Source organism: Benincasa hispida, chromosome 2, assembly GCF_027475165.1.
Source record: "Benincasa hispida cultivar pf3 chromosome 2, pf3_genome.v1.1, whole genome shotgun sequence".
NCBI lineage: Eukaryota > Viridiplantae > Streptophyta > Magnoliopsida > Cucurbitales > Cucurbitaceae > Benincasa > Benincasa hispida.
Window position 1 is genome coordinate 12,039,368 of NC_143479.1, and position 21,434 is coordinate 12,060,801.

The following is a 21,434-nucleotide window of genomic DNA, read 5'->3' on the forward strand; positions in this document are numbered from 1 at the left end:
TCCCTATCTAGGGGAATGAATGAATTCCATCTTGTGTAGCTAAGTTCCCAACCCCCAAATCAGACGAATCCTCAAAATGGTAGGTTTGAATCGGCAACCTGGCAACTCGCACCCATACAAATCAAAGGACCATCCTCAATGGCAGGAGTTCCCAACTCACTCAGGACTGAGGTCATGTTACCTATGTGTTGGGTTTTATGTCATAAAACTCGTGGTTTGTAAACATTAGAACTTATTATGAGAATTCGGTAAAGTTGTTGTTGAATATATTGTTTTTTTTTTAGAAATCCAATAAACCTAAGTCCCTTGAATATTATATGAGTACTTGAACTTTATGTGGAGACATACAAGTGGATCAAGTTCGAGTAAATAGTCAAAATGATCTATTGTATATGAATAAGGTTGGGTACCTTATTATGGTAACACTATTGGATGTGGCCTAGTATGTAGTTGTTACAAAGAGTTGTAAAGTGCTACATACGAAGTGATCTTAATTCGTGCATGTTGAGACATGAGGAGTGGGGGTGTCCTGTGCAAATAAGTTTTGTGCAAGATCGGACCACGAAACCTGTCACTCTTACTTTATAACGTTGTTTACAATTTATGATTGACTATTTCAAAGCGATGACCTAGGTACTTAACCTTAATCCTGAGCTAATTATGAACTCCTGTTTGTTCGGGATTGATCCTTTAATCTGCAAATGGTGAGAATAAACCAATTGCCTTTGCTCAATAAGCTTACCATTTTGGGGATAAGATCGGATGAATAGCTGAAAACATAAGGTGCAAGAGGGAATTCACTCCTACCCGATTAGGGTTAGTAGAGAGATTGTTCCCTTCAAGTGTTGATTCTGGGTCTTGAATAAGAGGCCTCATCCAATCATGGCCTGAGAGGGATTCGATTTGTTGATTGGATCACAAATCAATTGTTCATTAGGGGATCAGTGGAACTTAAGGAATAAGAGGTAATTTCAGGGGTAAAATAGAGATTCGACCCAGCCGTTATTACGAGTAACCTATGAAGGGTTAACTTACTAATCAGGGTTATATCGAGTGGACATAATATATCTACAATGAGGGGAGTTCAACTATGAGCTTTAGTAGAATCACCCATTAGTTAACAAATGGGGGTTAGATCGGTCTAATGAGTTTAGCCGATTAATCTCGGATCGTTGGAGCCCATGATCTGTAGGTCCGCGAGGTCCCCCTACTAGCTCGTAAATGGATAAGCTCGAGAATAGCATGATAAGTTAATTTGAAGTGTTCAAATTAGAATTAAATAAATTTGGAAAAATAATATTTAAATATGATTTAAATATTTGAAGATGGAATTGTGTTAAAAATTAATTTAATATTTGATATTAAATTAATTAGAATTATTTAAATTGTTTAAATAATTATTTATTAATTTTATTAAAGAAAATTAATTTATGAAAATAATTTTGTAAAATTAATAATATTTTCAGTTTTATTAAACAATATTGATTTTTGAAATCAATTTTGATAAAATTGAAAAAGAAAAGAAAAACACAAAGTTAGAAAATTTGATTTTCCATTTACTTCATGAACTAGCTCGCCAACAACCCACTTTAACTCTTCATTAACTCCAAGCATGAGGTGCATCTCATGCAGCAAGCTTCTTTGCATGAATGTCTACAATATATAGAAGATTTTGGAGTGTTTTGGAGGAGGGCAACTGGACCAAATTTTGAGAAAATTTGGAGAGAAGAAGTGTGTTCTTCTCCATGGTTGTTGCTGTGAGCTTCTCCAAATTCCCTTAATTCCAGCTTATTTTGAGTCCCACTACTCAATCTTGAGCTCTAAGATGATAGTAGGGAAGATCTTGGGGGTGGTCTACAATAAGATCCTATGGAGATTTGCAGCTGAATCAAAGCTTAGAGGATGTTCTTCAAAGGTATGTCATGAAACCCATTTTTTTCTGTTGAAGCATGTTTTCTTTTCTACTAAAATTATTGAATTAGAGTGCTTATGGATCCTAGTTTCTTCCGCTGCACATTGGTACCTTCCAACACTAGGGTCATCCTGGTGAAGTGAAGTCTCTGTTATGAACGATGTTATATAACGAAACGTTAACTCTTCGTGGTTAGGTCTTATACAAACTCTTTATATAGGACGCCTCCGTTCGCATGTCCCCTACACGAATGATCAGGATTAGACCATCTGTGACAAGTCACTATTGAGGTTTGTGCCCTAAAGTCTAATGTTCAGTAGTTTGTAAATAACTTTGTACGAACAGTTGTGATGTATAATATAAATGATATTTACTTCACTACTTGACTTTGCACATTTAGATTTTACCACAAACCAATAAACATAAAATCCCTGGTTATCTGCATGTGACTCAAGCATGTATGTGGTGACATACAAGTGGATCATGTCTTGAGTGATAACCAAAATGGTCTGTAGTATATGGATATAGAAGGGAAACCTTATCCTGGTAACGCTACGGATGTGGTCCGCTTTGTGGAATGATCACAAGTGTTGTGACTTGTCACAAATGATCCGATCCTGATCATTCGTGCAGGGGACATGCAAGCGGGGGCATCCTATACAAAGATTTTGTATAAGACCTGACCACGAAGTGTTAACGTCTCGTTATATAACACTGTTCATAACTGAGACTTCACTTCACTAGGATGACCATAGGTAACATCACCTCAATCCTGAGTGAGTTGGGAACTCCTGCCATTGAGGGTAGTCCTTTGATTTGCATGGGTGCGAGTGGCCAGAACGTCGACTTAAACCTACCATTTTGAGGATTCGTCTGATTTGGGAGCTGAGAACTCAGCTACACAAGATGAAATTCACTCCTTCCCCGAGGCAAGGGTAAGTAGATAGATAGCTCCCTTAAGGGCTGATTTCAGGGCTTGAACGATGTGGCGCCACGCACCTTCTCATGGCCCAAGAGGTGTTCACACATAGTAGTACTATGTTGTATTATTCATTAGAGGGATCAATGGTACTTAAGAAGGAAGATGTAATTACAAGGGCAAAACGGTTAATTGGCTTGTTGTAATTACGAGCATCTATGAAGGGTCATCGTACTAATGATTGGTTATATCCAATGGACATAGAAATACATCTATAGCAAGAAGAGTTCAACTGTCGGTCTTTAGTGGAATGTCTGACAGTTAACAGATGGTGGATATCGTGACTAAAGAGTTTAGTCAGCTATTCATGTATCGTTAGAGCTTCGAGCCATAGGTTCATAAGGTCTCCTTGGTAGCTTGGATACAAGTTGAGAGTCAGTTTTTGGGTCAATTTGAAATGTTCAAATTGACAAGAAGGAATTCGATTATATATGATATAATTGAATGAGTTAATTAAATATGATATAATAACTTTATGTATGAGATACATTAATTTGGAAGAAATTAGATATAAATATGAATGTATAGCTAGTAGAGGAAAAAAATATTATAATTAATATTTGGTATTAATTTATAAGTTATGAATGTGATAAGATCACATTAACTGGACTGTTTTAAAGGAAATGGGAAGGCGCCTCTTCGTTTAATATAACAGATGAGTGCATTATAAATAGCAGACGGTATGTTGATCTCGGTGTGCGTGAATATTATGAAGAAGATAGTGTCATCGTTTAGAAAATCAGAGCCTATACAATAGGACTGCACGATCGCTTACATGTACGACATTGCTAAGCAATCGCATACCAATTACACCGTCGAACGCTATTATCTAAACGATCATTTACCTTTTTCCTAAGCGATCGTTTAGCTCCCGGTATTTACTGAACGATTGTATAGACGATTGCTTAGTTTTTTCTACGCGATCGTTTTGGACGATCGCTCACCCATTTTCTACACAATCGTTTAGACGATCGTTTACCTTTTCCTACACGATCGTATAGACGATCATTTACTTTTACTCGTATACTTCACCTAAACGATCAACCATCCTGTCTATGCGATAGACGACCTCTTCTCCCACTTACTTGGTCGTTGTGTATGGTCGCTCTTCCTCCTTCCTTCTACCAAATCCAAACAAAGCCCACCCTTTGGATTCTCACTCCAAGAATACTGAGGGCTCTAAGTGATGTTGTCTTCTCCAATTTTTTCTACCCGAGTGGTGACTGTTCGAGGTAGACGGTTGGGCTTCAGACTTGCTGTGAAGAAGAAATCTTCATCTGGTACGATTTCTTGATCCCTTTTGCATCATGAAAGTATGTTTGAATGTATATCCAGTAATTCTGTCACAATGAATTGGAAAGATCCGCTTCTGCTCGTAGGTACTCTTGAATAAGAGTTCCTTCAATTGGTATCAGAGCACTCAGTTTTCTGATATTCCAATTCATTGTTGTAAAAGAATTGCAAATACGTTCTTGGTGGGTGCATTTCTGTATTGTTTAATCGTTAAATTGCTGTGGATGTGCGGATTTATGGATGTTAGCCTCGGTTTGTTTTAATTCTTTTACATTTGTGGTTGTTTGTAAAGGCCTCTACGTTTTTGGGCATTAATAATCATTATCGAGTCTGTATTCAAAGTCTATTTGAGTTTTGAGTCGCTCGTGAAGAAGATCGGAGCAAGCGTTGTGGTTCTTCATGGAAGGAGACGATCAAATGTTGATCGCATCGTGCAGACGATGGGGAATGCGATCAAGTGTTGATCGCATCGTGCAGTCAATGGAGTACGCGATCGTTGTTGATCGCATCAGTTAAACGATGGGATATGCGGTCAAGTGTTGATCGCATCGTGCAGTCAATGGGGTACACGATCGCTGATGATCGCATTGTGTAGACGATCGGATAAGCAATCAAGGGTTGATCGCATCATGTTTAAAATTAGTTACGCGATCAATCAGTATCGGGTCGTGTAGACGAGGTGATGCTCGCGTATCGTTTAACGTGCACGCCTGATCAATCGTTTAGGTCAGCATGCTTCATCGCTTAGTAACTAACTAAACAATTGCTTAGTAAAGCAAGGTAAATCGTTTACCTGACGCCGCGTTAAGTGATCGCATAGACGATCATTTTGGTCAGCAAGCTTCATCGCTTAGTAACTGACTAAACGATCGCTTAGTAACGCAAGGTAAATCGTTTACCTGATGTCGTGTTAAGTGATCACATAGACGATCATTTAGGTCAGTAAGCTTCATCACTTTGTAAATGACTAAACGATCGCTTAGTAACACAAGGTAAATTGTTTACCTGTCATCGTGCTACGCAATCGCATAGACGATCAGGCTTCGCAACCTCATCGTCGTCTACGCGATCGTTTAATTATGTTCCTATTGTCTAGTGCGTGTTGAACGATCGTCTACCTTCGGCATTTACTACACGATGGAGTCTTCTGGTGGTTCAAGACTCGGTTCGCCTGTGAATCGATTTGCTCGATGAAAAATGTAATAGATAAGGTTATTTCATTCCGATTTTGTAAAGGCTCATCTCAATCCATAAATCCTTCATTTTTTACATGCGATGTAGGTTTTTAATATGTCATATGGTATACACGTATAGATAAAGCCCACCTTAGGTCTTGCATATTTTCATTTAATTTACATACATGCATGCTCATGCATCATATAATATAAGGGTTATATTTATGTATGCTTTAATTTTTTTTTTTTTTTTTTGTTATATTTATAAGCATTATAAATACTCCGTTATGTGGGATGAGTGTTTTAGTTGTTTATTTTATAAATGGTTAAAAAATGAAACTAGAACTAAAATATCCATATGTAGCAAGTCTATCTATAGTAGTCCTTTTATCGAAGGCAGGTTCTGTCTAGGCTGGGGTATTTAAGATGACGGCAACGGAACACCCCTACCTGGGAACCTACCTGGAAAGGTAATTTAGATAGATTTGATGCATGCAATCTAAGGCCAGTCCATTAAAGAGTTTAATGTGACTACTTTGTTTTTTTTTTTTTTAAAGACAAAAGTTGTTTTTTAGCAAACTTTATAAATGACTTAGATCATAATCAGTAGCCAAATTGTCTAGGTTAATAAACCCCTAGGTAGAACATTCAGTGGGAGGTTCTTAGGGCATTTGATGCTTCATTTTCACCTCTCGCATTTCTTCCTCATAGTTCACACTATGAGATCTACCCTCGGCCTCAAGGCATCTTTGGCGTGTCCCCCCAACGGATGGTGTTTGGTGATAACGGACAGAAATGCACGTTATTACAGTGCTAAGTTATTAAACAATGTAGGTTTGCATTGATAAAATATATAAGATTGCATCCAAAAAGTATTAAGTTTGTTACATTGCGGTCACATGCGTTCCTCGCATAAAAACAGTTAACTTTTGTATTTTTGTGCAGAATATGCGTTGACACAAAGCATAAAATGCGATCACAAGAAATCAACGGTTGAACACAGCGTTACCGCAAGGCTTTACGGTGATTTGCGCTCGCAAGTATCTGCTCAAGAAGGATTGCCGCATAGAGTCGGCACAACTTGGTGGGCGCATCTGGGTGAAAAGCATAATTAATCATGAAGAGACAGAAAGCTGATGACGGTCGAGTCCGAATTAAGTTGACAAGCCGCTAACGATCTACTATAGCAAGTACACTCAACTTTTCGGTGACAAATATTCGGCGCATCAGACAAAGAATTAAAGTCATTCCATTAGTGCAATCATAAGAGAGAAGACTCCTTTCACCCTGAAGCTCTATAAATATCGAAGGCAACCTTCAGTAAAGGAGTTCGGATAGTTAGAGAATTTTCCCTTAGATATAATAACCTTGTTCATAGTTTTTCTTTTTACTTAGAAGGTGGAGCAAGAGAAGGGAAGAGACGCCGGAAGATCGCTCTGGTTAGCTCGAGAGAGAACCCAAAGGCGTGGAAAGCAAAGAGAGGGGCGACTCTCGCGAGAGCGAGACTATCTTTTGAACAGAGTAGAAAAGACAGTGTAAAAGCCTTGAGAAGCAAGAGGTTGCTACCATGCTCTTTATTCTTATCTTGCATTGTTATTTTGTATTCAATTCTATATCTATACAATGGAACTTCTTTATCTACATCTGTTCACTCTCTTAAAAGCACGCATGAGTAGCTAAGTTTATCGAATGGGTTGAGAAGAACTAAGCTAACATGACCTAGGATCTTCATTGCATGCGTTTATCTAGTTTTATGCTGTGCCCAACACCCCTTTAGAGCTACTCGAGAGAGAGTCTAAAGAAAGAACCTAAGACTTGAGAGAGCTAGGTTAGAATCTAGACTGGAGAGAGCGAGATTAGATCTGCATATGCGAGAGATAGGGACTTAGAGATAAGCTCTGTTTGCCAACATGCATCGCATGCACCCTAGAGATAGGTTATGATATTATGTGGGCGTCTTATTTGTGTGTGTGTCATGTTGTCATCGTATAAATAAGAATAGAGGCTTATGTGTAGGTCCTATAGACTCATCGCATATATCGCATGCGTTCTAGTACTAGAAGCCGTAGCATTTGCGTTGAGAGATGATTTGCTATTGTATGTGTGTTGCATGATCGCATAACATTATTGGTTATCGCAAAGTCTTCTCGAAAATTATCACCGCATACAGTTTTCCCTAGTCCCTGAGTTCGACCCTAGACTTACCAGAAAACTTAGTGGAATTTATACTTGGATTCTACTGAGAAAACTTGTTACTCAACACATTTCCATTACAGCATTTCATTCCATAATTTCACCTCATAAAATAACGCATCAAGAAGGGCCACTCGGACTTTTCCCGCGAAACAACGGTCAGACGAGCAGTCAAGCCAATAGTTCACAACTGCCACAATCTTCCTCCTTGGAAAGTTTGTTGAAGCAGTATATCGAGAAGAACAAAGCTATGCTTCAAAACCAGGCGAACTCAGGGACTACAGAAAACTTGATGGGTTATTTTATGAGGTGAAATTATGGAATGGAAACAACTTTGTATGAAACCCGGATTTGTGCCCTAAAGTCTCGCGTCCAATAGTTTGTAAACAACTTTGTACGAATAGTTGTGATGTACAATATAAATGATATTTACTTCACTACTTGACTTTGCACATTTAGATTTTACCACAAACCAATAAACATAAAATCCCTAGTTATCTGTATGTGACTCAAACATGTATGTGGTGATATACAAGTGGATCATGTCTTAAGTGATAACCAAAATGGTCTGTAGTATATGGATATAGGAAGGAAACCTTATCCTAGTAACGTTACAGATGCGGCCCGCTTTGTGGAATCGTCACAAGTGTTGTGACTTGTCACAGATGATCTAATCCTAATCATTTGTGTAAGGAACATGCGAGCGGGGGCGTCCTATATAAAGAGTTTGTATAAGACCTGACCACGAAGTGTTAACGTCTCGTTATACAACGTCGTTCATAACTGAGACTTCACTTCACTAGGATGACCATAGGTAACATCACTTCAATCTTGAGTGAGTTGAGAACTCCTGCCATTGAGGGCAGTCCTTTGATTTGCATAGGTGCGAGTGGCCAGAACGCCGACTCAAACCTACCATTTTGGGGATTCATCTGATTTGGGAGCTGGGAACTCAGCTACACAAGATGGAATTTACTCCTTCCCCGAGGCAGGGGTAAGTAGATAGATAGCTCCCTTAAGGGCTGATTCCAGGGCTTGAACGATGTGGTGCCACGCACCTTCTCATGGCCTGAGAGGCGTTCACACATAGTAGGACTATGTTGTATTATTCATTAGAGGGATCAGTGGTACTTAAAGAGGAAGATGTAATTACAGGGGCAAAATGGTAAATTGGCCTGATGTAATTACGAGCATCTGTGAAGGGTCATCGTACTAATGATTGGTTATATCCAATGGACATAAAAATACATCTATGGCAAGAAGAGTTCAACTGTCGGTCTTTAGTGGAATGCCTGGCAGTTAACGGATGGTAGATATCGAGACTAAAGAGTTTAGTTAGCTATTCACGTACCGTTGAAGTTTCGAGTCAAAGGTCCATAAGGTCCCCTTGGTAGCTTGGATACAAGTTGAAAGTCAGTTTTTGGGTCAATTTGAAAGGTTCAAATTGACAAGAGAGAGTTTGATTATATATGATTTAATTGAACGAGTTAATTAAATATGATATAATTAACTTTATGTATGAGATACATTAATTTGGAGGAAATTGGATATGAATATGATTTATATCTAGTAGAGGAAAATATATTATAATTAATATTTGATATTAATTTATAAGTTATGAATGTGATAAGATCACATTAATTAGACGGTTTTAAAGGAAATGGGAAAGTGCCTCTTCGTTTATATAACATATGAGTGCATTATAAATAGCAGACGGTATGTTGATCTTAGTGTGCGTAGATATTGTGAAGAAGATAGTGTCATCGTTTAGAAAATCAGAGCCTATACGATAGGACTGCACGATTGCTTACATATACGACGTTGCTAAGTGATCAAATACCGATTACACCGTCACGCGCTATTATCTAAACGATCGTTTACCTTTTTCCTAAGTGATCGTTTAGCTCCTGATATTTACTAAACGATCGTACAGACGATCACTTAGTTTTTCCTACGTGATCATTTTGGATGATCGCTCACCCATTTCCTACACGATCGTTTATCTTTTCCTACATGATCGTATAGATGATCGTTTACTTTTACTATACGATCGTATACTTTACCTAAACAATCAAATATCCCATCTATGTGATAGACGACCTCTTCTCGCACTTGCTTGATCGTTGTGTACGATCGCTCTTCCTCTTTCCCTCTACCAAATCCGAACAAAGCTCATACTTTGGATTCTCACTCCAAGAATACTAAGGGCTCTAAGTGGTGTTGTCTTCTCCAATTCCTTCTGTCCGAGTGGTGACTGTTCGAGGTAGACGGTTGGTCTTCAGACTCACTATGAAGAAGAAATCTTCATCTGGTATGATTTCTTGATTCCTTTTGCATCATGAAAGTATGTTTGAATGTATATGCGGTAATTCTGTCACAATGAATTGGAAAGATTTGCTTCCGCTTGTAGGTACTTTTAAATAAGAGTTCCTTCAATCACAACACTTGTGACTATTCCACAAAATGGGCCGCATCCTAGCGTTACCAGGATAAGGTTTCCCTCCTATGTCCATTACTACAGACCATTTTTGTTATCACTCAAGACATGATCCACTTGTATGTCACCACATACATGCCTAAGTTACATATAGATAACTAGGGATTTTATGTTTATTGGTTTGTGGTAAAGCAAATAAAACATACAACTGGACAAAAAACAAAATGTGAAGTAAATATCATATATTATACAACACAAGTATTCGTACAAACAATTTACAAACTATAGGACACGAGACTTTAGGGCATCAACCCTAACAGATCCATCTTTTGATAACAACTTCAGGAATTCCCATTGGATTTTCTAAGATAATCTCCCTGGTTCACAACTTTGAAAGTTCTTTATTTGCAAGTAATCTTCTAGAACTAAGGAAGCATCATTTTTTAATCTCATTATGACTTGGTCGTTTGGAAGAGATTCTTTCTTCTTCGCTCTTTTTTTCGCAAGGTACTTCAGAAAATTTCTCTTCCAATGCCCGTCTTCACTGCAATAGAAACATTTTTCTTTATCTGCAACTCTAGTCTTGCCTTTGCGGCCGATAGAAGCCTTCTTTTTCCCCTTACTCTTTTTCATTTGAACAGCTTTGTTCTTGGAGGAAGAAGCAGAGTCAGACTTTATCTTAGAGAACGATCCTCTTTTATCAGCAGTGGCAACATTTACTCTGCTTCCTGTCCTTTATTTCTAAGAATGGACTAAAAAGTCTGAAGCTCGTTGAGAAGAGTAGTCAGGTTATATTCTATCTTGTTCATCAATGCGTCAGTGTGGAACTTTAAGAAGCTCTTCGGAAGAGGCTTTAGAATAAAACTGACTTGACTTTTCTCGTCTATGACAGCTCCGTTTACTTCTGCCACATTGAAATGGACTATCATGTCCAAGATATGTTCCCTAATAGAGGTCCCTTCTTTTATATGGCAGTTGTCAACGTACTTGATAGCATCATGTCTCAGAAAATTGGCATTGGAATAAAACAGGAAAAATAGATTAAGCATGCAATTCCTATAAACCTAATTATATAGAGAGAGAAAAAAAAAACAGTACATTGCAAACCTTTTGGGAATTCTATAGGATTCGTACGTATTGGGAATGGGCACCAACACATGGAGTCCTCCCTATTCTTGCAGGGAAATTGATGAGATGAGAATTGTGGGATTCTCCTTTTTTTTTCTTTTTGGAATTGGGAGGAAGAAGAAGAAAAAATGCAGAGAATTTTCTCATCAATCAAATTGATCTTTACTATTATTTTCCTTTTTGTTTTGATATAGAGAGAATGAGAGAGAAGGTGACAGTAAGGAGACATGGGATTCATCCCACATCTCTAATAACTCCCCTACGTGGGGAATTGCATTTATTTCATTAAAATTAAATAAAACTATTTATTTAATTTAATTAATTAAATAAAAACTAAGAACCATTTAAATCATATTTAAATAGTTCCCTCTCACATAACTGAAGAAACTCTATGAGGAGAGAACCTTTAGCGGAAGCAAGATCGTCCTAAATTTATTGTTCATTGAATGTAAGTTTTATAATAAATCAAGAACAAGAATACATTTACATAAATTATAGCATGCATTAATAAAGGAAAACTTAGGGTTTCAGAAACCATTACTTTTGAATACTATTCTTTAAGAATCCCTCGAACAAGTCACGAACGGATCTCCTTCTCCAAAAGGGACACCACCAAACAAAGCCTCCTGTATTCTCCTTATGGATTGAGAATGGCAGGAGATGTGGGCTCTGCCTTAGGATTTTGGAAGAGAGAATGAGGTGGAAAGGAGGAGAGGAAGGAGAAGAACTTTTCTTCTCTTTTCGTTTTTCCAGAGAGAACTATTCTCTCAGCGTTTCATGGAGGAAGATGAATTAGCACCATCCTATTCTCTGACCCCTCTCATCACGTATTTGGCTGAGAGAAATTAGGGGAAGGGAGTTAATTAATTAATACTGATTTAATAAAATTAAATTAATAATAATTTTACATATAATAACAACTTTATTATATGTATATAAACTATATGTTATATCCCATATCACAAAATCTATAGAACATATTGTATCAAATACAATATAACCTATAAATGTATTTTCTCTCAACCATACATGACATTTAATATAAATCACATTTATAGTAAATTAACTTATATGAATCTCATTCATATAATTGATATTTGGATCAAATCCAAATATTTAATTTCGCTCGATTTATTTATGGTATTTAATATAAATCATATTTATATTAAATTCAATTACATGAATCTCTTCATATAATTAGTATTTGAATCATATTAAAATTCCTCTCATATTACCTTATATTATAATGTATCAAATACATTATATTAATTATATCACATATATAATTAATTTAATTGATTATATCATATAATTAATTTAATTGATTATATCATATAATTAATTCCCTCAATTAATTTGAACACTTCAAATTAATCCAAAAATAATTCTCAATTCAATCCCTGTTGAGTTACGGAGTGGACCTTATGATCCTATAGATTGAAGCTCCAATAGTACTTGGATAATTAAGTAAACTCTTTAATTAGATTACCCAACATCCGTTAACTATCAGTCATTCCACTAAAGACCGACAACTACACTCTTCGCACTACATGTAAATTTTTGTGTTCATTGGATATAACCAATCAACAGTGCAATGACCCTTCACAAATTGCTCATAAGTACAGTTGGGCCAAAATTACTATTTTGCCCCTATAGTTATATATAATTCCTTTAAGTACCATTGATCCCTCTAATGAATAATAAGTCACAGTCCAACTATGACCAAGTCCCTCTCGGGCTAGGAGAGGATGTGGCCACTATGTTCAAGCTCTAGAATCAGCCCTTAGGGGAGTAATTTATCTACTTGCTCCTATATCGGGAAAAGAGTGAATTCTGTCTCGTGTAGCTGTGTTTCCAATCCCCAGTCAGACCAATCCCCAAAATGGTAGGCTTTTTGAGTTGGCAATCTGGTCGCTCTCACCCATATAAATCAAAAGATCGCCTTCATGAGTAGGAGTTCACAACTCACTCAGGATTCAGGTCATGTCACCTATGGTCATCCTAGTGAAATGTAAGTGTCTATTATTAACGACGTTATATAACGAGACTAATCATTTCATGGTCCAGTCTTATACAAATTCTTACTATATGATACCCTTAGTCACATGTCTCTACATGAATTATCAGGATCATATCATTTGTACTATTTTACAATACTTGTAACACCTACAAAGCGGACTGTATCTGTAGTGTCACCAGGATAAGATACTCTGCTTTATCCATCTACTACAGACCATTTAGGTTATTATTTAAACAAGATCCACTTGTATGTCTTTACATACTTGTTTAAATTACATAAAATAACCTAAGATCTTAGTTCATTTGATGAGTATATGCTTACAAAGTAAAACTTATTTTATTAACAACGATATGTTTATACAAAGTTTACAAACTATGAGGTTACAAGGAGATTTAGGACACCAATCCCAACAATAACCTATAGTGTTAATGTGCATCAATGTGCATTAATATTAACCTATAGTTTTGATTTAATCAATTTAATTAAATTAAAAATTCAATTAAATTAAATAACTAATTAATTCTCCAATTAATTAATCATTTAATTAAATATCACATATTTAATTTAAATTTTCCATTTGAATCATATTCAAATATATTTCTCTCATTTAACCTATAGTTTTAATGCGCATCTATTGTACATTATTTTTAACCTATAATTTTCAATATGAATCTTATTCATATTAAATTAATATTTGAACTCCTTTAAAATATTTTGTTATCTCATTTATTAATTTTGAATCATATTCAAAGTTAATAATAAAGTTTAAAATTAAAGTTAATAATAAAGTTTAATATTAAACTTTATATTAAAATGTATCAACATATATTAAGAAAATTCTCAATTCTGAATTTGAACATTTCAAATTCAATTTAATGACAAATTATCTCAATACCCTTTACACGCTAGGAAAGGGACCTAATGAACCTACAGATCAGAAGCTCCAATGATGTGAGATTAATTGACTAAATTTATTAACCAAATTAATCAATATTCGTTAACTGTGGGTACACTCCACTAAAGACTCACAGCTATACTCTTCTCACTATAGATATGTTTTTGTGTCCACGGATATAGACCAATAACAGGAATTTAGTCATTCACGAGTGTTTGTAACACCAGTTTGATCAAATTACCGTTTTACCCTTGAGTTACCTCTACATCCTAATGATCAACCTGTTTGTGGTCCAACCATTAAACAGAAACTCCTCTCGGGCTAGTGAGAGGGTGGGGACTTTTGTTCAAGTCTCGGAGACACCACTTAAGGGAACACTCATCTACTTATCCTAAAGACAAGAAGGAATGAAATCCATCTTGTATGATTATGTTTCCAGCTACCTACTTAGTCTTATCCCCAAAATGGTAGGCATATTGAGTTGGCGAACTGACCACTCTCACTCATACAAATCAAAGGACAATCCCTCGTGAACAGAAGTTCATAATATACTCAGGAGTAAGACTAAGTTGCCTAGGTCATCTTATTGAAATAGAAACCAAACTAAGTTGCCTAGGTCATCCTATTGAAATAGAAACCTAACTAGTCAACAAAGTTACATCTAGTGGTTACTATTTCGCGGTCCGGTCTTCTGTAAACTCATTGTCCAGGATACCCCTACTCGCTGTCTTCTACATGAACGTGTTGGATCACTGCGTTTATATCAAATACAAAGTGGGTCCTATCCACAGTGTTACCAGGATAAGGTATCCAACCTCACCCCTATATTATAGACCCTTTAGGTTGTATCTTGAACATTGATCCCTATATGTCTCTATATACATTTCAAGACTCATAAGACAACTTAGGATGTTAGTTTATTGGATTTTAAGATTACTAAGACAAAATTAAATAAAATATCAATAACACTTATTGAGGAAAACATTAATAACTATTTATTAATAAAGGTCATTTAATTACATTCACTATCTACGAGTTGTAGGGCATAAAACCCAACTTCTCCACTGAAATATTCTATACGGATTAGGTATATTTTTACTCAGGTATATTTTCAGCTAATAAAATATAACCTAAGTCTAGGTTTTTATCCAAGTATAACTTTTATATTTGGATTTAACCTACGATATCTAAGTGATAAACCATTTATTACCTCATATTGCTCACATATGCTCATAAAAATAGGTTAATTGCACTCAAGAACCGGCTCAATCCCCAGGTAGCAGGTGTTTCGTAAACCATCGACTTAAGTACCTCCAACCTTAAATAGGATCTAGCCCAAGTGAGTTTGTAACTGAAGTTTTACAAGATAACGACCTATTTTAACTATTAAAACAAGTTATTATTTGTCAACCCTAGGTGACCATGCATTTATCTTTATTATAGATTTAAATGTCTAATTCATTTTATAATAATTATAACATAGACAATCTATAACATACATCAAGCATTTCACAATGTAATATAACTACTTATATTAAATCTTATGAAATCTTAAACATGCATACTATACATTATAAAATTTATAACATGCTTTCAATGTATGTAACATGCTTTCCTATGGTAGGATTTTAAATCTACATGGCATACTTCATGCACATACAAGATTAATTTAATTACTACATACATTCACAATGCATAATTAATTAAACATACACTGAAATGAATCAGTTTTATCATCCTAATCAAGCAAAAACCTAAATTATTACAATAATAATTTAAAACCAGCTCTGAATCGCTCCTGAACCTTTCAACTAGCCTGAACCAGCTGAAAATGCTTGAACCGGACCTCCAAGGCTATAAATAGGCTGAACTGGACTGTCAGGGCTTCAAACTAGCTGTACCGATTTAGCCAGACCAGATCCTTCGTGCGCACGCATTTTGCGTTGGACGAAGAACAGCGTCATAATACTACATGAACAGGGTTGTGACGTTGTGAGGCAAAAGCTTCAACTGCTTCATTTTCTGCTGTGCACTTACTCCAAATCTTCAAATTACAACCTAATTTCAACTCTAATGACTCTAGCAAATTTATAGACCCTTTTTCACACATTATAAGGCCCATAAACAAGAAGCCAATTAGAATAATTGCAACATGAATGAAGAAAAATCTACATGCCAAAACTGTAATGTATCCATTTCAGCAGTCACAACATTCATCACATGAAAAACAACCACCAAGCTAGTTAATATTAACGTAAATTGAGTGCTTAAATCATACCTTGATACTAATTGGATCATAAACACTTTAATTACATCAATTTTAGATAATAATCATGCAAGGTCATACATTTAGCAATTAGGGCTTAGTGAGTACAACCTTTGAATAACTCAAAAATCCAAAATCTCTCCTTGAATTTTGATCACGAACCGCTCGTGGACCATCATAAGAGCCTTCCCCACTATTCTCTAGCCTTGGAACAGATTGTGGGATCTAAACTATCCCGAACATGAATCTCTGTTCATGTTTACAATATGTAAATCATATTTAAATATTTTAAACTCTCCAATTCGTTTAATTTGATAATTAAACATTTTAATTATATCGTATATAATTAATAATTTTCTAAAGCTAATTTGAACGTTTCAAATTCTCTTAACATATTGTTCCAAGGTTTAGTCCGATATGAGCTAACAGGAGGACTTAATGGACCTACAGATCATGAGCTCCAACGATCCGAAATTAACCAGCTAATCTCATTAACCCAATTAACCAACATTCGTTTACTATCGGACTACTCCACTAAGTCCAATAGATACACTCTCCTCACTATAAATATATTTCTATCCACTTGATTTAATCATGATTAGTAAGTCGACCCTTCATAGGTTGTTCATAATTACAGTTCGGTCAAAATTATCATTTTATCCCAGTAAATACATCTTACTTATTAAGTCTCATTGATTCTCTAATGAATAATTGGTTTGTGGTCCAACCACCAAACCAAATCCCTCTCAACCCTTAGAGAGTGTTGGGCCCCTTGTTCAAGACTTGGATTCAGCACTTAAGAGAACAACCTATCTACTAATCCTATAAGTGGGTAAGAGTGAATTCCGTCTTGCAGGACTATATTCCCAGCTATCTACCCTATATTACCCCTAAAATGGGAGGCTTATTGAGTTGTTGATGTTGAGTCACTCTCACCCATGCAAATTAAAGGATAATCCCAAATAAACAGGAGTTCATAGTTAGCTTAGGATTAAGATCGAGTTACCTAGGTCATCGAGTTCAAATAGTCAATCTTAACAGTAAACGGTGTTATAAAGTAAAAGTGACTATTTTGTGGTTCAATCTTATGCATATTTATTGCATAGGATGATCTCACTCGCATGTCTCCACATGAACGATTTAGGATCACATTGTTTTAATACTTTACAACTATTTTAAAAATTACAAAGTGGGTCGCATCCATAGTGTTCCCAAGAAAAAGTACCTAGCCTTATCACTATACTACACCATTTTGGCTACTATTCGAACTCGATCCACTTTTATGTCTCTACATAAAGTCCAAGCATTCATGCTATAGCTAAGGGTTCTTAATTTATTAGATTTAGGTTTTAAGAGGTGGAATTCACATATTCAATAACAAATTTACTAAATAAATCTCAATAACATCTTTATTGTAAATATAGTATATTTAATGTTTACAAACCACGAGTTTTAGGACATACAACCCAACACCTTCTGCATTAAATCTTGGGGGCAGTTGGCTCGAGATGTCCCGAGATTTATATTTTGTTTTGATTCTCAATATCCATTTTGTCCAGAGAGTGCCCGAGTTTTAAATATTCAAACCTTCTATATTAAATCTTGGGGTACATCTGGCATGAGATGCCCCAAAATTTACCTTCTGTTTTCATTCTTGGTGTCCTTATTGTCCCGAGTGTGGCCCGAGAGTTAAACATTCTAACTTTCTATTTTCATTCTCGGTGTTAATTTTGTCCGAGAGTTACCGAGAGTGAACAAATTAAAAATGACTCTAACATATAAATTTACATTTGAATCTAATCATTCATAGTCCAAATATATCTAAATATAAAAATTTACATAGTTCAAACAAAAAATAAAAAGAAAAATGACTCTAATCGTTCTCTGCAATTCGAGCTTGACAAATGTTTTAATTGTATCCAACGTTGTAACATCGAGTACATATAAAAATTTATCCACAAAATTTTATATTTAAACTATTAAAAGAATAATTTATAATACACATATAAATTACCATTCACATGAACTTTTGGATAGATTTTTTTTTTTTAAAAAAATTTGGTTATCTCTAGTATTGGATTATAATATTTGATTTCCAAAATTTATCATTAAAAAATCACACATAACTTTTCAAAAAAGTCTCATTATATGCATCCTCTATATTTATCACTTCAATATTTAATTTGTTTTTTTAGGATCACATTAAAACATTTTATTCATCACGTTATGTACAAAATGTTGCTATTTAAATACTTAAAATCTTTTAAGATTTTATTTTTTACTATCACATCAAATATATTATAAGATTCTTAAACTTTTCAAATATATATATATATATTCTTATTTTATGTTTGTGTATATGTGCAGCCTTTTTGTCACACCAATTGTGCATCTCTACTTTGCTTGACTTCTCACATGCATTCTTGACATGTTTTTGCCATAGTTTTTTTTTTTTTGTACTATGTTTCCTTGATATACTGAAAGTAAAATGGTGAATTGGACTAATGCAATTTTCGACTCAAGGAATGTATCCACCTTTCATTTAGTTTCTTACATTGGTCAAGGTATTTTTATCAAATCAGAACTTCAATAAGATTTTATAAGATCTTGAGACCTTATTGATCATTTGCATTAAGGATGTTCATGGGTTGGATTAATTGGGTTGAAAGACTTTTTAGACCCAACCTAATTGTTCGGGTTGTAAATTTTTTCAACCCAAATAACCTTTATTAAAAAAATGAACTCAACCTAACCCAACCATGAAATATTTGGGTTGGATTAGTTCGGGTTAATCGGGTCATTTATTTAAAATTTTATTCCAAAAAAAAAACGTAAATATGTAAAAGTCTAATTTAATTATTTTCATATATTGAATTAAGATTAACAACTCAATTTCAATTTATATAGTGAAACTTTTCTTTTTAAAGTATAAAGAAACTATTTCTAAGAGTTGTTGAAGAATAAATTATTCAAAAAAATATTGGAATTAAATAAAATTGAAATCAATATATGTATAAATAATTGTGTTATAAGTAAGAAAAATATATTTTAAAGCTAATAATAAATTCGGGTTGGTTTTGGTTATATTAGGTGAACTCATGAACCAACCCAATCCATAAAATTTTCGTTTATTTGAACCCAACCCAACCCAAATGAGTTGATAACCCAACCCAAACCACGGGTTGGATTGAGTTGATCGGTTTTTTCGGGTCATCGAGTTTGTTGAACACCCCTAATTTGCATGATGTCTTTTTTTCTTTTTCTTTTTTTTTTTTTCAAGTTTTAGAGATATTATTCGACCTTATTCTTACCAATGTTATTACTATATCATTCAGAATTGGGCATTTATTTGCATAGATCTTATTGTGGATGGATTATGACATGTCTGCATAAATGATACCATTTAATATGCAAAAGGTATGTAATTCTGGTTTTTTTTTTCTTTTTATGATTTCTAAATTTCATAGTTCAATATGTTGTATCTTAACCTTCTTTTAAGAAATTAGAAATACATATGTGCCTAAAATGATTTTTTTTTTACCTTTTTTCCCCAAACCTTTAAACTTCATTATGGATGTTCACTAAACTTCTAACCTTTTTTTTCTTTTAACAAGTGTGGTCAATTGTCATAAACTAGATGAAGGAGAAGGAGGAGAAAACGACAACTTCTTCATATTTATTTTTTAAGGTATCTAATCACTTCCCTATCATTATTTGATTTTTCATTTTATTTTCTAGAGTTGAAGAAGTCTTTTCATATATATTTTCGATAGTTTTTTTTTATAGGAATAATGTATGTTTTTTTCATTTACTTAAGGTTATGAATATGCTTCGGTGAATTCCAAAAGTTGGAACGCGACGTTTGTTTTTCTTTATCTTCTTTGTATTCTTGGTTTTTTTAAAAAAAAAAAATTATTAGTTTCTCTTACCATTTAAAACCTTTCGCTTCTTTTCTTTTTTTCTTTTTCTTTCATTCTAGATTTTTAAAATTAAGATTTAAAACTATTTTAAACCACTCAAAGTTTGTTTAGAGTAAATCTATTTGAATGTTTAGCTCTTAAATTTAGTTCATCATAGCAATTATTGAATAACAAATATATTTTTATTTATTAAATTAAACGAAAATAATATATGAACAATAAATCTATAATTTATTGGATTTTCTTTAACTAGCTACATCAAAATCGTATATGTATCTCTAATGGATAAATATATACCTATTTGCATAAAAAGAATAAAAAAATCAAATCACATTTTATCTATAACTAATAGCTACCTCACGTTAAGGGGAAAATATTTTAAAAAGAAATACAACTAATATGAAGTTCAGATTGAATAAAAGAAAATATTTTTTTAAAAAAAAATCACATTTTATCTATAACTAATATCTACTTCACTTTAATAAAATGAAAAAATATATATATTTTTAAAAAAATACATTTTATCTCTATGTAATATTTACTTCACCAGAAGAATCTCTTCAAAAATAGAGTGAAATAAACTTTTGTCTCCATGACGTGTTTGTTTTTTTTAATCTTTAGGTGGGATTGAAATTTAAATTATATTTTTTTAAAAAAATAAAAGAATGGTCTCTTTTTTAAAAGAATTAAATAGTAGTTAGAAATATATTACAAATAGTTTTAAATTCTAATAAATGTGAATAGTTTTATTTCAAAGTTTTCTTATTATAAATGCAAATATTGTTAGCTTGTTCTCTTTATCTATGATTTAAATTAAGAAATCAAAATTTCAATTCAAAAACTTAAAAAAAAAAAAAACAGTTTTAAAAAATATATTAATTCAAATTTATTTTGAGTATTATGATTTTTAAATATATATATGTATATAAAGAAAAATGATTATGAAGTATAAAACTTTTATTTTGACACATACACACATTTCATTTTCAACTTTATGAAACAAGTTCTAACTAGTTGCATTTAAAAGTGCAAAATTAAATCGTTTTATTTTTTGAGTGACTAAAGTGCATTATGGAGTGATTTTGAATAGGACATAATTGGTTTTAATAATTTTAAAATCACCCCAAAACATACATGCGTTGCAGAGAAAAAAAAATTAAATGCTCCTAGCATTAGTATATTAGAATATGAACACAAATCTAGTTAACACTTGTTT